The sequence below is a fragment of the Saimiri boliviensis genome, chromosome 17 (assembly GCF_048565385.1).
Source record: "Saimiri boliviensis isolate mSaiBol1 chromosome 17, mSaiBol1.pri, whole genome shotgun sequence".
NCBI lineage: Eukaryota > Metazoa > Chordata > Mammalia > Primates > Cebidae > Saimiri > Saimiri boliviensis.
This window is the reverse complement of record NC_133465.1, coordinates 58,653,940-58,668,541: the sequence shown is the minus strand read 5'-3', so window position 1 is coordinate 58,668,541 and position 14,602 is coordinate 58,653,940. Positions and strand designations below refer to the sequence as shown.

The 14,602-nt window shown below is 39.6% G+C and overlaps 1 long non-coding RNA gene across 2 annotated transcripts in view; it reads right to left on the bottom strand.

The window, feature by feature from the left end:
* The window catches only part of LOC141581890 (uncharacterized), a 31,003-nt gene extending 17,318 nt beyond the window's left edge, over positions 1–13,685 (bottom strand). For both annotated transcript variants that reach the window (XR_012514695.1, XR_012514696.1), the window contains exon 1: positions 13,590–13,685. This is a non-coding gene — a long non-coding RNA (uncharacterized LOC141581890). The remainder of the gene's footprint in view (positions 1–13,589) is intronic.
* Positions 13,686–14,602: the final 917 nt, after the last annotated feature.

Genomic DNA, 14,602 nt, shown 5'->3' with positions numbered 1-14,602 from the left:
TAGTGGTCTGGCACTTGGTTCTGGGGTGACTAGGGCAGGTGGACGGTGACCTGGAGTGGAGCTCCGTAAAAGAGGTGGCTGGGTGTAGGTCTAAATTGATTGGTTTGTTTTTGAAAGCTATGCCAGCTGATAAGTTGTTTGCTATATCTAGGAACTGGCTTACCCCAGGAGGGGCAGTCCTTACAAGGTCAGCAAAGTTCCAGATGTCAAAGCATCAGAAAACAAGCACTATCAATACACCATTGCATTCAGTATCACCCAGCTGGGAAGTGGCAGAGCCTGTCTCAGAAATAATTTCTATTGCTGCCAAAGCACAGGCTCAGACTGCCTCTAGATTAACTGTCCTCCCTTTTTACATTTTTAAAATTATTTTGATTTTGATTTTTCTTATAGATAGGGTCTCACTCTGTCACTGAGGCCAGAGTGCAGTGGTCTTTTAATAGTATGGTTATGTTAGTAGTTACTGAATGCTTATTATGAAGTGCTAAGTATGTACAAAGATATCTCATTCAGAAATCACTAAAATCCAATGAGGTAAGCACTTTTATTTCACAGATAAGGACATTAAAGTGGGGAGCATTAATAACTTGCCAACAATTCTCAACAGGTGAGTGCCAAGAGCTGAGATGAGAAATCAGGTTAGAAATCAATCTAGCTTCCCCTAGCAACAAATCTCACAGCTCCCTTGTGTCTTTTTTTTTTTTTTTTTTTTAGGGACAAGGTCTTATCTTGCCCAGCCTGCTCTGGAACTCCTAGGCTCAAGCAATCCTTCCCAATCCTCCCACTGTAGCCTCCAAAAGCACTGGGATTGCAGGCGTAAGCTTCAACAACTTCTTAAAGACAATTTTACAGAGTGTTTAAGAGCATGCAGGAACCCTGGGTTCACATCTCCACTCCAGCTCTTTCTAGGTATGTAAAACATGAATAATAGAACCTGCATACAGCATTTTGTTAGGATTGAATTGACTAATATATACATTCTTAGAGCCATGCCTGACACATAGTTAGTTCTTAATAGGTTGTGATTATCATACTAAGAGCAAAAAATAAAATGAAACCATCTGGGTGATCTTGGGGTTTCCATTAGTTTCAAACTTTGTAAACAGTCAGATAGTAAATATTTAAGCTTTGTGGGCTACACATGGTCTAACGTTGCATATTCTTTCACCTTTTTTTTTTTTTACAACCCTATAAAAATATAAAAACCACTCCTAGCTAATGGGCCATACGCAAGCAAGCCACAGGCTGAGACATCGCCTTTATTATGATATTTACCAGAAAGAAGCTAGTCATTGTAATCACCAAGCTGGTTAAGACCAGTTTGTAACACATACCATCTTTCGACATACTCAGTACCCAACTTGTCATCTCGCTGGCAATTATATTGCATCAAACCATATAAAATTGCTATTTCTGTAGGTCAAGGGTTAATTTTTGGAAATTTTCTGTGGCTCAACCTGATAGTAAAGGCACATGAGCAGAGACCTGGATCACTCCTTGTCTTACTTTCCCTTTCTGTTTGCATCTGTAAGTTGTTTTGATGGGAAAATAAAGCCCCTCCAACCTAATGCCTTCCATACCGGAAAATCAAATATATGAAAAGAGTTTAGGGGAGGGGAAGGATTGTTTTGCTGTTTTGTTTTGTGACTTTTCAGCCAATTATCTTCACTTCCTCTTCCTTGTTCTCTTGCTTCTTCCCTGGTTACCTGTTCCCGTCTTTGGATTTACCAACTCTTTACCTTATTTCAATCATCTTCTTTCTAGCTTGTTTGTGTTTGTTTTTTCCTACCCTTAGGGGATTATACAGAGTTTCAGACCTCGTGGTGTGGTGGTTAAGAATAAGGGATTGTTCTTGTTCTATGTTAAAAAATTCAGAGTAGGGCTGTGTTCTGGAAGCAATGACAGCTTGGGGCCCTGGAGGACTTTCTATGCCCAAGCCTCACAAAGAGAACATCTGGTGTGATGTGCAGCTGGGAAAAGATCTAGTTTTTAAAAACAGACAAAGCCCTATTATATAAAGGGAAAACCATATTTTTTGTTGTTATTTCAAAGTTACAATTGCTCCCTCTTCCGTCAACCTTTAGAATGTGTGCTCTCTTGGGTCACTCTGCATATCCAAGAAAAAGTGGACAAATAAAAACAATGAAGTAGAAAAAAGTTCTTCGCTCATGGAAATTTGAATGTTGCAAGCAATGGAAGAATTCATTGACACTACAAGAGGAGTGATCCCTCTGTATTACATATAATTTCTCCACCAGGCTCAGTACAGGCTCAGTGGCCCACGCCTGTAATCCCAGCATTTTGGGAGGCCAAGGTGGGTGGATCACCTGAGGTCAGGAGTTCGAGACCAGCCTGGCCAACATGGCGAAACCCTCTCTCTACTAAACATACAAAAATTAGCCCAGTGTGGTGGTGTGCACCTGTAATCCCAGCTGCTCAAGAGGCAGAGCAGGAGAATCACTTGAACCCAGGAGGCGGAGGTTGCAGTGAGCCAAGATCATGTCATTGCACTCCAGCCTGGGTGACAGAGCAAGACTCTGTCTCAAAATTAAATAAATAAATAAATAAATGCAATGTCCCGTGGTGCTGTGGTCTGTGCTGTTCGGATGGTCAGCCACTTCACTGCAACATGCACCAGTTTCCTGGTGGTTAGTTGCTAATTCTAAAAGGCTTCAAATAATTTACTGTGCATCAAGTCATGGCTTGACGATGACCTTGTTTACAAAGCTCTGAAGCTTCTCATTCAAACAGCCCAGTTTCTGCCCGTTTGCTCCTTGACCCTGACCGAAATCTACCAGAAGGCAAGTAACTTACAATGGGATTATTCACATTTCTGCTTTATTCACTTGAAATTAAAAAAAAAAAAAAAAGATCAAGGAGCAATTGCTTCCAAGACTTTTTCAAACACATCACTGGGTGAGGGGGTCTTCATTTTGGGCAAGGCAATGCAAATTTCCAACATTAGGGTATCATCTATAAAACAGATAACCTATCGGTAGTGGCCTAGGCTCCAACTTTCTGCTCAATCTTAGCAACTTGGAAGCAAAAAAACAAAAACTGTTAACATTGGTTGATACTTTTTTTTATGAAAGAGATGCTCTGTTCTCTTTTGCAGCCAAATTCCATAATGATCTACATTGTACTCAAGAATCACTCAGAAGGGATTTCTATCTTAAGGGAAAAAGAAGCTCTGGGTCATGAATATACACTGTCTTGTAAAAAAATTAAGCAGTAATTCATATGTGTACATTTTATACTCAATGGGAAAAATATTATATTTTAAAAAGCACTCAATATTTTGCATGACATTGTAAAAAGTCGGTATGGAATTGCTCGTGGGCTTCCTTTTTTAAAATTTTAGACGAAAAATAACTTTTAACCCCATTATTTTTTCTTAAATGTAATATTATTTTATTGTCCTTATCACTCCAATTGTCATAGGTCAGAAACCCTGAGAGAAGCCAACATTAACTAAAATGAAGCTTTACTTCTAGAAACAACCCCAGAATTAAATGTTTCTCTATTTGGCATGGAACTTGAAGACCAACTTCAATGCCACCTTGGAATCTAGCAATAGCCAGTTACTGTAGCAAAGAACAAAGGAATGCTCAGATGAAATAGTAAACCACAGTGTGTCTGAGATGACCTGCAGCAGACCCCACAACAAAGTCCCACCAGGGGGACCTGGAGATGCCACCTTATGAGCATGGCTTTGGTGAATGATTGTAAAGATGCCAGAAACAGTTTTACAAGCATGCCTGACTAGCTAGCAATAGGATTAGACCTATGGTAACTTTGTAACTTTAATCTGATGCAATAGTTTTGTTATTGTTTTGGTGGTTTTTGCTGTTGTTGTTGCTGTTGTCTTGGTGTAACTGGAGTTAGTAGAATCTGAGAGAAGCAGAGAGATGAAACAGAACAAACAGTCCAAGGTTACAGTGGAAAAATGAACTCCAAGCCTGAGAATCAGTATGCAGAAAAAATAGCAACATGGATAGTGTCAATTTCTTTTTGTCAACTCCAGTTTACAAGAAGAAAAATAGTGGCAAAGAGTATGGCTAAAATCTTGGTCTTCTTTCAAGATTTGTCATGTAGCTAAATGTGTCTAGTAGTCTGTAAACCACAAAACAAAAGGGAAACTCAATCCTCGAAACCTTCCATTTACAAATGAAAGCCTTCTCTTTATAGGGCTTACAGAAATAACAATGCAAAATTAGCCACTTACTGTTATTTATAACAACATGGAATATGGTTGTTATAAAAAGTAATTTTTGCTTGATTCTTATTCTTGTTTATAGTGATAATCCCAACTGCCATATATTCAAATTCCAGATACATGAGGCACTAGAGGTTTTATGGGGTCTCTTTCTCTCTTTTACCTTTTCCTTATCCAGTATTTTTTTTAACCTTTTCTCCTTGTGATTCTATGTGAAATATAAAACAATTTTTGAAAATTATGCATAGATTTCATTATTTGCTCTCTTGCCTCCTTTGTCCCTCATTGTATAACAATTGCAAATCCCTTTTTTATCCTGAAATCACTATGTTTTCCACCACTCCCTCATGTTACTAAATAAACTTGGAGTGATATTAACATCTTGTTTTGAAATGAGGGAGAAAAAACAGAAAGCTTTTGGCTTTCTTAATGCTTTATAGAGCAGTTAGTGTTATTCAATGTCTCATTTGAGTCTCAAAAATATTAATCAAGAATAACAAATGAGATGCCTTACTCATAATGTGAGGACTAGCTCAAGAAACTGCTCAGCAACTGAAGTGAGTGCATTGGCTATGCACCTGGTTACCAGGTTCGTTCTGCTGAGCTTGGAATTCAGCATTTTGCACACTTCTTCTAACCTGGACATTTTATGTGGATGTGTCTTTTAGTTTAGATTTAAGGAGGACATGTGCAGTTTTCTTAAATTGGTATATTGCATGATTCTGGAGTACCCAATGTTTAGCTCCCACTTATAAGTGAGAACATGAGACATTTTGTTTTCTGTTCCTGCATTAGTTTGCTTAGGATAGTGACCTCTGGATGCATCCATGGCCACTATCCATGGTGCTGCAAAGGACAGGATTTTATTCTTTTTATGGCTGCATAGTATTCCATGGTGCACATGTGCCACATTTTCTTTATCCAGTCCACTGTGGATGGGCACCTAGGTTGATTCCATGTCTTTGCAGTTGTGAATACTGCTGTGATGAACATACAAGTGCAGAAGTATTTGTTTTCCTTTAGGTATGTACCCAGTAATGGTATCACTGGGTCGAATGATGTAAATACTTCTGTTTTTAAGTTCTTTCAATGCTGATTTCTTGCAGCCGTTGGTATATTTTTAGACTTTTGAAAGCAATAGCCAAAAAGTACTTCCTCTTATCTCTTAATGCTCCACATTGCAGCTTAGAGTGCAGTGGTTCACATGTTAATGTTACATAAGCTGACGTCTCTGGCCCATTTTGAGCTGTTGAGATGTCAGATAGGAGCAATAAAACTATCTCTGCCAGAGGTCACTCTAGGATTCCTGGAAGATTGAGTGATCAACTGTTCAGGGTGGTCCAAGACTGAAGAGGTTCCCAGGACATAGTACTTTAACTTTTAAAACTGAAAAGGTCTAAGCAAGCCAGATGAGTCTGTTCTGACTCAACCCACAGTGGATGTCGCAGTCTGCACCATGTGATGGTGCCCTGGGTCGGACACAGCCTTCCCTTCTCCAGTTTCTCATCCCTTGTCATCCTTATTCCACCTTTTAATATGAGCTCCTTTGGTCATTTATCCTTTCCTTTCGCAAACTTTCAAATCATCAACCCCAAACACAGGGCTAAACCAGGATGTTGGCTGCTCAAGGTGAAGGTCTGAGATGGATGGGAATGTCTCAACTTAACCACCAGCTGCTGCAGACCTCACTGGGTTGACTGGGAATGCATCTCTTTTCAGCATTGACTGGGCCTTGTTGCTGTCTGAGAGGCAGGTTTCCGAAAGCTGACTCACTTTTGAAACCTATGTGTGTTTCCTATAGGGTCCTCCCCACTGCCCAGTTTCCTAACATAAGAGACATAACTCCCAGCCCAGTTTCTTCCATTAGCAATTCATCCATCCCATGGCCTCTTCCTATTGGCAATCCCTCATCCTGAGGATGGCTCTTGTGGGAGTCAAGATGGTGCAAGCCCAGTTGACTTCCTTTGTGGCCCACCACATGACCCGTGGAAGCGCTGCAGACCCTTGGCACAAAATGAATGGGAGTGCAGCTGGTGTTCCCCCACGCCTCTCTCCACCCTGCCAGTTTGTTCTAATTCTCTCTTTTTTTTTTTTTAGTAACAGATCAGCAAATGTAATGGCTAAGCAGAAATCCAGTTAAGGAACGGAAGGCAAGTGCTTCTGTCTGGGCATCACCCTCCCTGCCATCTGCACTACAGATTCTCTTGGAAACTTTCTCCCTCTCCCATTCCTTTTTTTTTTTTTTTTTTTTTTTTTGAGACAGAGTCTCACTCTGTCACCAGGCGCCAGGCTGGAGTGCAGTGGTGTGACCTCGGCCTCTCCCATTCTTGAATGTAGTGAGGGGAAGAAAAGGGGACACTCTCACTACAAGCCCTGCCTTCCCCATGTGGCCAGTGACAGGATCCTTCCCCATCTCCTCAAAAGTGGGAGATTCATATGAAATTAAATACCTAGGAATTACCAAATAAGTGAAGGATCTCTATAATGAAAACTATAAAACACTGTTGAAAGAAACAGAAGAGGAAACAAAAAAAATGGAAAAGTATTCCATTTTCATGGATTTTAAGAATCAGTGTTGTTAAAATGTCCATACTTCTCAAAGAAATCTGTAAATTCAATGTAATCCCTATCAAAATACCAATAACATTATTCACAGAAATTTATTAAAAAATCCTAAAATTTATGTGGAGCCAAAAGTGTCCCAGAATAATGAAAGCTCTTCTAAGCAAACAGAAAAAAAACTGGAAGAATCACATTACCTGACTTCAAATTATACTACAGAGCTATAGTAACCCGAATGGCATGGTACTGGCATAAAAACAGACTCATAGACCAATGGAACGGAATAGAGAACCCAGAAACAAATCTACACACATATAGCGAACTCATTTCTGACAAAGGTGCCAAGAACATACACGGAAGAAATGACAGTCTCTTAAGCGAATGTTGCTGGGAAAACTGGATATTCATATGCAGAGGAATGAAACTAGACCCCCATGTCTCACCATATACAAAAATCAAATGAAAATAGTTTAAAGATTTAAATCTAAAACCTCAAACTATGAAACTATGATACTATGATAAGAAAGCATTGGGGAAAATCTCTAGGACATTGCTCTGGGCAAAGATTTCTTGAGCAATGCCCCACAAGCACAGGCAGCCAAGGCAAACATGGACACATGGGATCACATCAAGTTAAAAACTTCTGTGCAGGAAAGCAAACAGTCAACAAAAGTGAAGAGACAACTCACAGAATGGGAGAAAATATTTGTGAACTACCCCTCTGACAAGAGATGAATAACCAGAATACATAAGGTGCTCATACAACAATGTAGAAAAATAATCTAACGATCCTATCAAAAACTGGGCAAAAGACTTGGAAATACATTTCTAAAAAGAAGATGTGCAAGTAGCAAATAGACATTTGAAAAAGAGCTCAACATCACTGATCATCAGAGAAATGCTAATTAAAACTACAATGAGATATCATCTCACCGCAGTTAAAATGGCTTAACTCCAAAAGACAACAATAACAAATGCTAGAAAGAATGCAGAGAAAGGAAAACCCCCATACACTATTGGTAGGAATGTAAATTAGTACAACCACTAAGGGGAACAGTTTGAATCTTCCTCCAAAACCTAAAACTTGAGCTGTCATATGATCCAGCAATCTTATTGCTGGGTATATACCTAAAAGAAAGGAAATCATTGTATCAAAGACACAATCCTATATTTGTTGCAGCACTGTTTACAATAGCTAAGATTTGGAAGCAACCTACGTGTCTATCAACAGAAGAATGCATAAAGAAAATGTGGTACATATACACCATGGAGTAAGAGAAACGGATAAAGAAAATGTGGTACATATGCACAGTGGAGTAAGAGAAATGGATAAAGAAAATGTGGTACATACACACAGTGGAGTGCTATTCAGTCATAGAAAAAGAATGAGATCCAGTCATTTGCAATGCTATGGATGGAACTGGAGATGATTATGTCAAGTGAAATAAACCAGGCACAGAAAGACAAACATCACATGTTCTCATCTATTTGTGGGATCTAAAAATCAAAACAATTTGAAATCATGGGCATAGAGAGTAGAAGGATGGTTGGTTGCTGGAGGCTAAGAAGGGTATTGGGGACTTGCAGGGGTGGTGGGAATGGTGAATGGGTACAAAAAAATACAGAGAATAAGATCATAAGACCTATTATTTGATAGCACAACGGGTTGACTACAGTGTACATGTTAAAATAGCTTAAAGAGTATAATTGGATTGTTTGTAACATGAAGGATAAATCTTGAGGGGGTGGATACCTCATTCTTCATTATGTGCTTATTTAGTATTGCATGCCTATATCAAAACACCTCATGTACCCTATAAATATATATATCTACTATGTAACCACAAAAATTAAAAATTTAAAAATTGTTTAAAAGAATGGGGCACTTATGGGTGGGTCTGGCTCTCCTATATCTTTGGACTCTCTGGGGCAGTGGTGTAGGATCTTTATGAGTCTTTTTCTAACCTGTTTTGTTTTTTGTGTATGTGTGCCAAGTTCTTCTTTAAAAAAAAAAAAAAAAAAAAAAAGACTGTTGGTGAGAAACCTAAAGTAAATAGCAAACTCTTCCAAGCAAGGACCATTTTGTTAAACATTTGCTAAATACCCACTGAACATCTGATGCTGGAGTTACAGAGAACCTGACAGTTAACTGAGAGAGACACTGAGTTACACAGTAGTGCAGATCATCCCGCCAGTGTGTGAGATGCACTGAGCCTGGGGAATGTGGCTGACTCCCGCTGGAGAGATCACAGATTCCTCCCTCAGCGTGAACCACAGAGAACAACCTGATATGGCAGCAGAATGGGAAGTGGATGACAATATATGGGAACAGCCAGTCATAGCCGACATATTAGCACCCAAAAAAAATGCTAATCTCCACGTTGAAACATTACATTATAGACTGGACATGCAACTGAAGATCATGACGTTTTATTTACTCAGCACCATTGTGACCATCATAATCAGATGTTCCTTGACCTTGGTGCCAGCTCCCTTACCTACAAACCTGCATGTCCAAACCCAGTATCTGATTTCACATGCATTCTGCTTATTTGTCTCTGATGAAGCCCAACTTTATTTTTCATATACCCTGCTTTGGCTTTGAAGACCCTTCTTTGGCCACTGTCTCTCTATATATCTGCACTGTGTAATAATCTTTTGTCATTGTTTTGCTTAGTGTGCCATTTTCGTGGTGATGTAGGAATATGACTGCTGGATGGAGCTTCAGTCACAACTTTTCCCCCAACACACACACACCAGTTCTAGCCAAATGAAGCAGCCTCACCAAGGGTCCTCAAAGCGTGATGAAGTTCTCCTATGCTCTGTTCATGTTAATAACGTGATGCCCACATTAGCATAGAGGAGCACAGAGCTGTGAAGGAGATGTTGTAACATCTCTTGTCTCTCTTATTTCCAGCTTGCCCTCTTAACCTGTTCATGACAATGATGTTCATCTCCAGCCACCACAGTTCCCTGCACACAACATGCACCTAGCTGGCTCTTCTCATGTATCTTCATCCACTTCCCATTCTTCTGCCAACGCCAGGTTGTTCTCCACAGTTCACGCTGAGGAAGGAATCTGTGATCTCTCTGGCAGGAGTGAGCCTCATTCTCTGGGCTCTCACTGGGCTTCACACACTGGGAAGATGATCTGAGCTACTCTGACTTGGTGTCCCTCTCAGTTAACCGTCAGGTTCTCTGTAACTCCAGCATCTGAAGCTCAATGGACATTCCTTAAATGTTTAACAAAATGGTCCTCATTTTTCACAAAATGGGGCTATTTACTGTATATTTCTCACCAATAAAGTCTTTTTTTAGGAAAAGCAGAAATAAAAAACAAACATCATTAATTTAGCCACTGCTTATATACCAGAAATTGTCCTCTTCTATTCTTCGATGCCTTAGTGAAATAGTTAAGTAATTCCACAATTTTTAAATAAAGAAACTGGGACTTTAAAAAGCAAGGTAGATACTTCATAAGTGTCTGAGCCTGATGTGCAAAGTAGGCTATAGGGTTCCAAAGTCTTGGATCTTTACACTATGCCTTTAAAAAAATAATAATAAAGGGGGAAAAAAGGAAGAAAGGAACAAAGGAAGGGAAGGAGGGAGGGGCAACAGCAAAGCCATGCTTGTATATTAAAGCTGCTTTGCCCTGGTTTGGTTATGTTAATATCAAATAGAATGTGGATTGGAAAATACAGACACCTGATGGTTTCATTGGAGCTCTGGAGGAAATGCTGGTTAAATCACCTTCAGGGTTGTGGAGACATCTTCCCCACTTGCTCACATTCCTAGCCACATGAGACTGGTACCAGTGACTTCTTTAGACACCTGGACACACTTCTGAATGTGGAGCCAACACGTAACTGAGCCCATTCTCACCATTCACTCCCTTGTATGCAACTGCCATTGAATTACATTAGGTTCCCCCAGAATATGGTTAACCAGCCAATGTTGCTTTCACATTCTCCAGCTTCAGTCCAGTTTTAATTTCTGCCATCTCTGCAAAGACAGCTACTGACTGTCAGATGGATCCACACACTTTATCAGTGTGTTTCAGGAACTGGTACATGATTCTATTACTATCCACAGTCACTCACAGACAAATCTCATCTAGAGGAGAATAGTTGATGGCTTCTTAAAATGATTCTTACTGTGCAATTGTTCAGATGGTAAATACCAGTGTGGTTTCTGATCACCAGTATCTGCTTACAAAATGCTAAACATCATCCTTTGCAAAGTACACAATAAAATAAAAGACCTCAAAGCATTTTATAAACTATAGAATCTGGTAAACACATAAGGAATTAATGTGGACAGGTCTTGATGTCAGACCACTTGGTCCAGTCATTTACTCCTTAGGCAATTTGGGACAGGCTCCCAAGGCTCTCCAGCCTCCATTTCCTCATCTGTAATATACAGCTGATAAGAGTTCCAGACCTTGTCATTCAATCACAATGATTAAATAAGACAAGAACTGGAAAGCCTAGTAGTATGTATGTATTTGGCTCCTGGTCAGCACTCAATGAATGTTAGCCAAAGTATCACTATCATCATCACCTTCCTATAATTGAAAAACAATTTATGGCCGGGCGCGGTGGCTCAAGCCTGTAATCCCAGCATTTTGGGAGGCCGAGGCGGGTGGATCACAAGGTCGAGAGATCGAGACCAACCTGGTTAACATGGTGAAACCCCGTCTCTACTAAAAATACAAAAGATTAGCTGGGCATGGTGGCGCGTGCCTATAATCCCAGCTACTCAGGAGGCTGAGGCAGGAGAATTGCCTGAACCCAGAAAAACAATTTATGACAATTCATGGATACTTATAGCTTCTACTGTGGAAACTTCATTATTACTGACACAGTCATAGATGTTACTGTTTGCTAATTATTTCAATGTTTTTTCATTTTCAAGTGCTATTAACTTGCTTTAATTTAATTTAGTAAATGTTTTTGAATTCAGTGGAGAAAAATAGAACAAAAGGTAGAAAAGTATCTCAAGCTGTATGTAAAAAGGTAGAAAAGCATCTCAAGCTGTATGTAATAAGGTAGACAAATTATGAACATTAAACCTAGCCCATGTGATTTAAAAGCAGTGAATTCTAGCACAAAATATAAAATTTTAAAGCATAAAGAAATTTAAGCAAAGATATCTGACTACCTCCGTTTCATGTAACAGAAGTTGGTGGTAGTCAAGATTTAAAATGTGATCAACAAATAACAGACCTTGGACTTTGTTTTTCAAAAAGGCTGGCAATGAGATTTTGGTACTGCAAGTATTTCCAAGGGAAAGAAATGCTGGTAGCTAAATGTGACTCCCTCTATCTCAACTGCAGTACTGGTCTGTGTTTCAGGTGAAATGAGAATCCTGTTTCTAAAATCATGTGCCACATGTTCAGAGTATGTTAGTTTCTTTAGTAACCTCACTTGTGGGGGTAAAACTATATATATTAACCCAAACTGTTATTACGCTTGTTCTTAGCTGGAGAAGAACAGAACTGTTCATCCCAGTTGCTGTAAGCATCAGACGGCAGGGATGACAGCCTGTATTCATATCTGCATGCCAGGACACAGTGTCTTATGATACCTTGAGTAAAGATAATAAATACTTCTTTCACAGCGGGAGTTTACTAAGGCTGTAAGTCTGTGTTTTCTACCAGAAATTTAAAACAGTAATCAGAATAAGTTCCACTCAGATGTTTATTGTCCTTAAACTATTTGCAGTGAACAAATAAGTGATAGGGAGAAGCAGGCTGGGAACAAAAGTCTCAGAGCCAACAAGTTCTCAGAGTAAAGGGTTTGGTTTATTTGGAAGGGAAAAAAAAGAGTCCCTGGCTCCTCATTCCATTGTGACCTTTCAATGTTTAAAGCCATAGTGTTCTCAGAATGGCCACAGAAAGTGGGCAGCTGGTGCCTTGGACCCTGTCCTACCGTGGCATGCTGAAGTCCCCTCAACCCTGCCGGAAACTGGCACACAATGCCACATAAACATAGCATGGGCTTTACTCATGCCAAGGGAACAAGTGGTCCCTTCTCTAGGAAGGTTGCACCCTTAGGACTGGCATTTGGTCACAGATAGGCAGTCTTCATTTCATAGAAATCTAACTTCTATCACCCTGAGGGGTGACACAACATCCCATTCCAGACCCCTGGACATGGGCCAGGACAATTCACACTTGTTTCATATGAAACAGAAGTTTGGAGGAATAAATAACCCCTTAATCTTATTCAAAGGATCTGTCTGTGGGGGACTTTTTGAGCTGAACCCAGAGGTCAAGGAGGCCTCACATTTTAACTACTCTCCAATAGCAATTTTTTGTCAGTAGAGATGAAGGGGACTTGTCACAAATATTGATCCTAATTAAATTTTGGACATGTAATAGTAATCACATTTAAGAGTGGTGAGATGGCTGTAAAATGAGGCATCCCCACCACAGCTCTCAGAAGCCTGACTTTTCACTGTTTTAAAAAGACACAGTGGCCAGGAGCTCATGCCTGTAATCCCAGCACTTAGAGAGTCTCAGGTGGGCTGATCACCTGAGCTCAGGAGTTTGAGACTAGCCTGCGCAACGTGGTGAAACCTTGTCTCTGCTAAAAGTACAAAAAATTAGCAGGGTATGATGGCACATGCCTGTAATCCCAGCTACTTGGGAGGCTGAGGCATGAGAATTGCTTGAACCTGGGAGGTGGAGGTTGCAGTGACCTGAGATCACACCACTGCACTCCAGCCTGAGTGATGGAGTGAGACTCTGTCTCAAAAATAATAATAATAATAATATTTAAAAATAAAAAATAGTGGAGAGAGCACTTACCTGTTGCTGAATAAGAATAAAAACTCTTAATGCCACTCACTTTAATCTCCGCATCTCCTTTTCTGGAAACAGTGAAGTTTTTAGCATGTTTCTGGGTCTGGTATGTCCCATATTTTTAAGTGCCTATGGCATGCAGGAAAGAAGAGAGACACTCCCCAGAGGAAAGCCTGCTGTCCTCTCTGAAATTGGGCCATAAACTGACCATGTCATCACATTATTCATCTTCAGTCCCAGGACTCAATGTTGCAAGATGCCTGCAAGCCAAATTCCATTATCCAAATGCCATTTCAGCCAAAATCTCCATCTGCCTAAAAGATGCCTCTTTCCTTGCCAATGGCTCCTTCCCTGGTGCATCATTTGAAGCCTCAGAATTCTATACAGAAAAGCCATCAGATGATTTAAGAGTCCTTGGAGTTTGTTATGAGAATCTGTTTCATAACAGTTGGCATCCAAATCATGGTTCCAGCTACACACGTTTAACACTGAATTTAAGTAATCAGATTCCTAATTTGAAAATTGCTTAGAAAGTTGCCAAGACTTTGATGGACCTTTTCCCAACACAAAAGTACAAGAATGAGAGGGAAGCTTAAGATATCTATACGCAAAAGAATAAAATTGGAACCCTATCACACACCATATACAAAAGTTAACTCAAAATGGACCCAAAATCTAAATGTAAGAGGTAAAGGTAGAAAGCTCTTAAAAAGGAATATAGGTGCAAATATTACTTACCTTGGATTAGGCAATGGTTTCTTAAATATTATACCAAAAACACAAACAAGGAAAAACTGATAAGCTGAACTTCATCAAAATTAAAAACTTTTGTGTGTCAATAAACATGATCAAGGAAGTGAAAAAATAATGCACAGAATAAGAGAAAATATTTGTAAATCAAACATATAAGGGTCTAATATCCAGAATATCTTTTTTAAAATTTGAAACTTGACATAAGAAGATAAATAGCCCAATTTTAAAACACATAAAAGATTTGAATAGGCATTAGTTTAAATAAG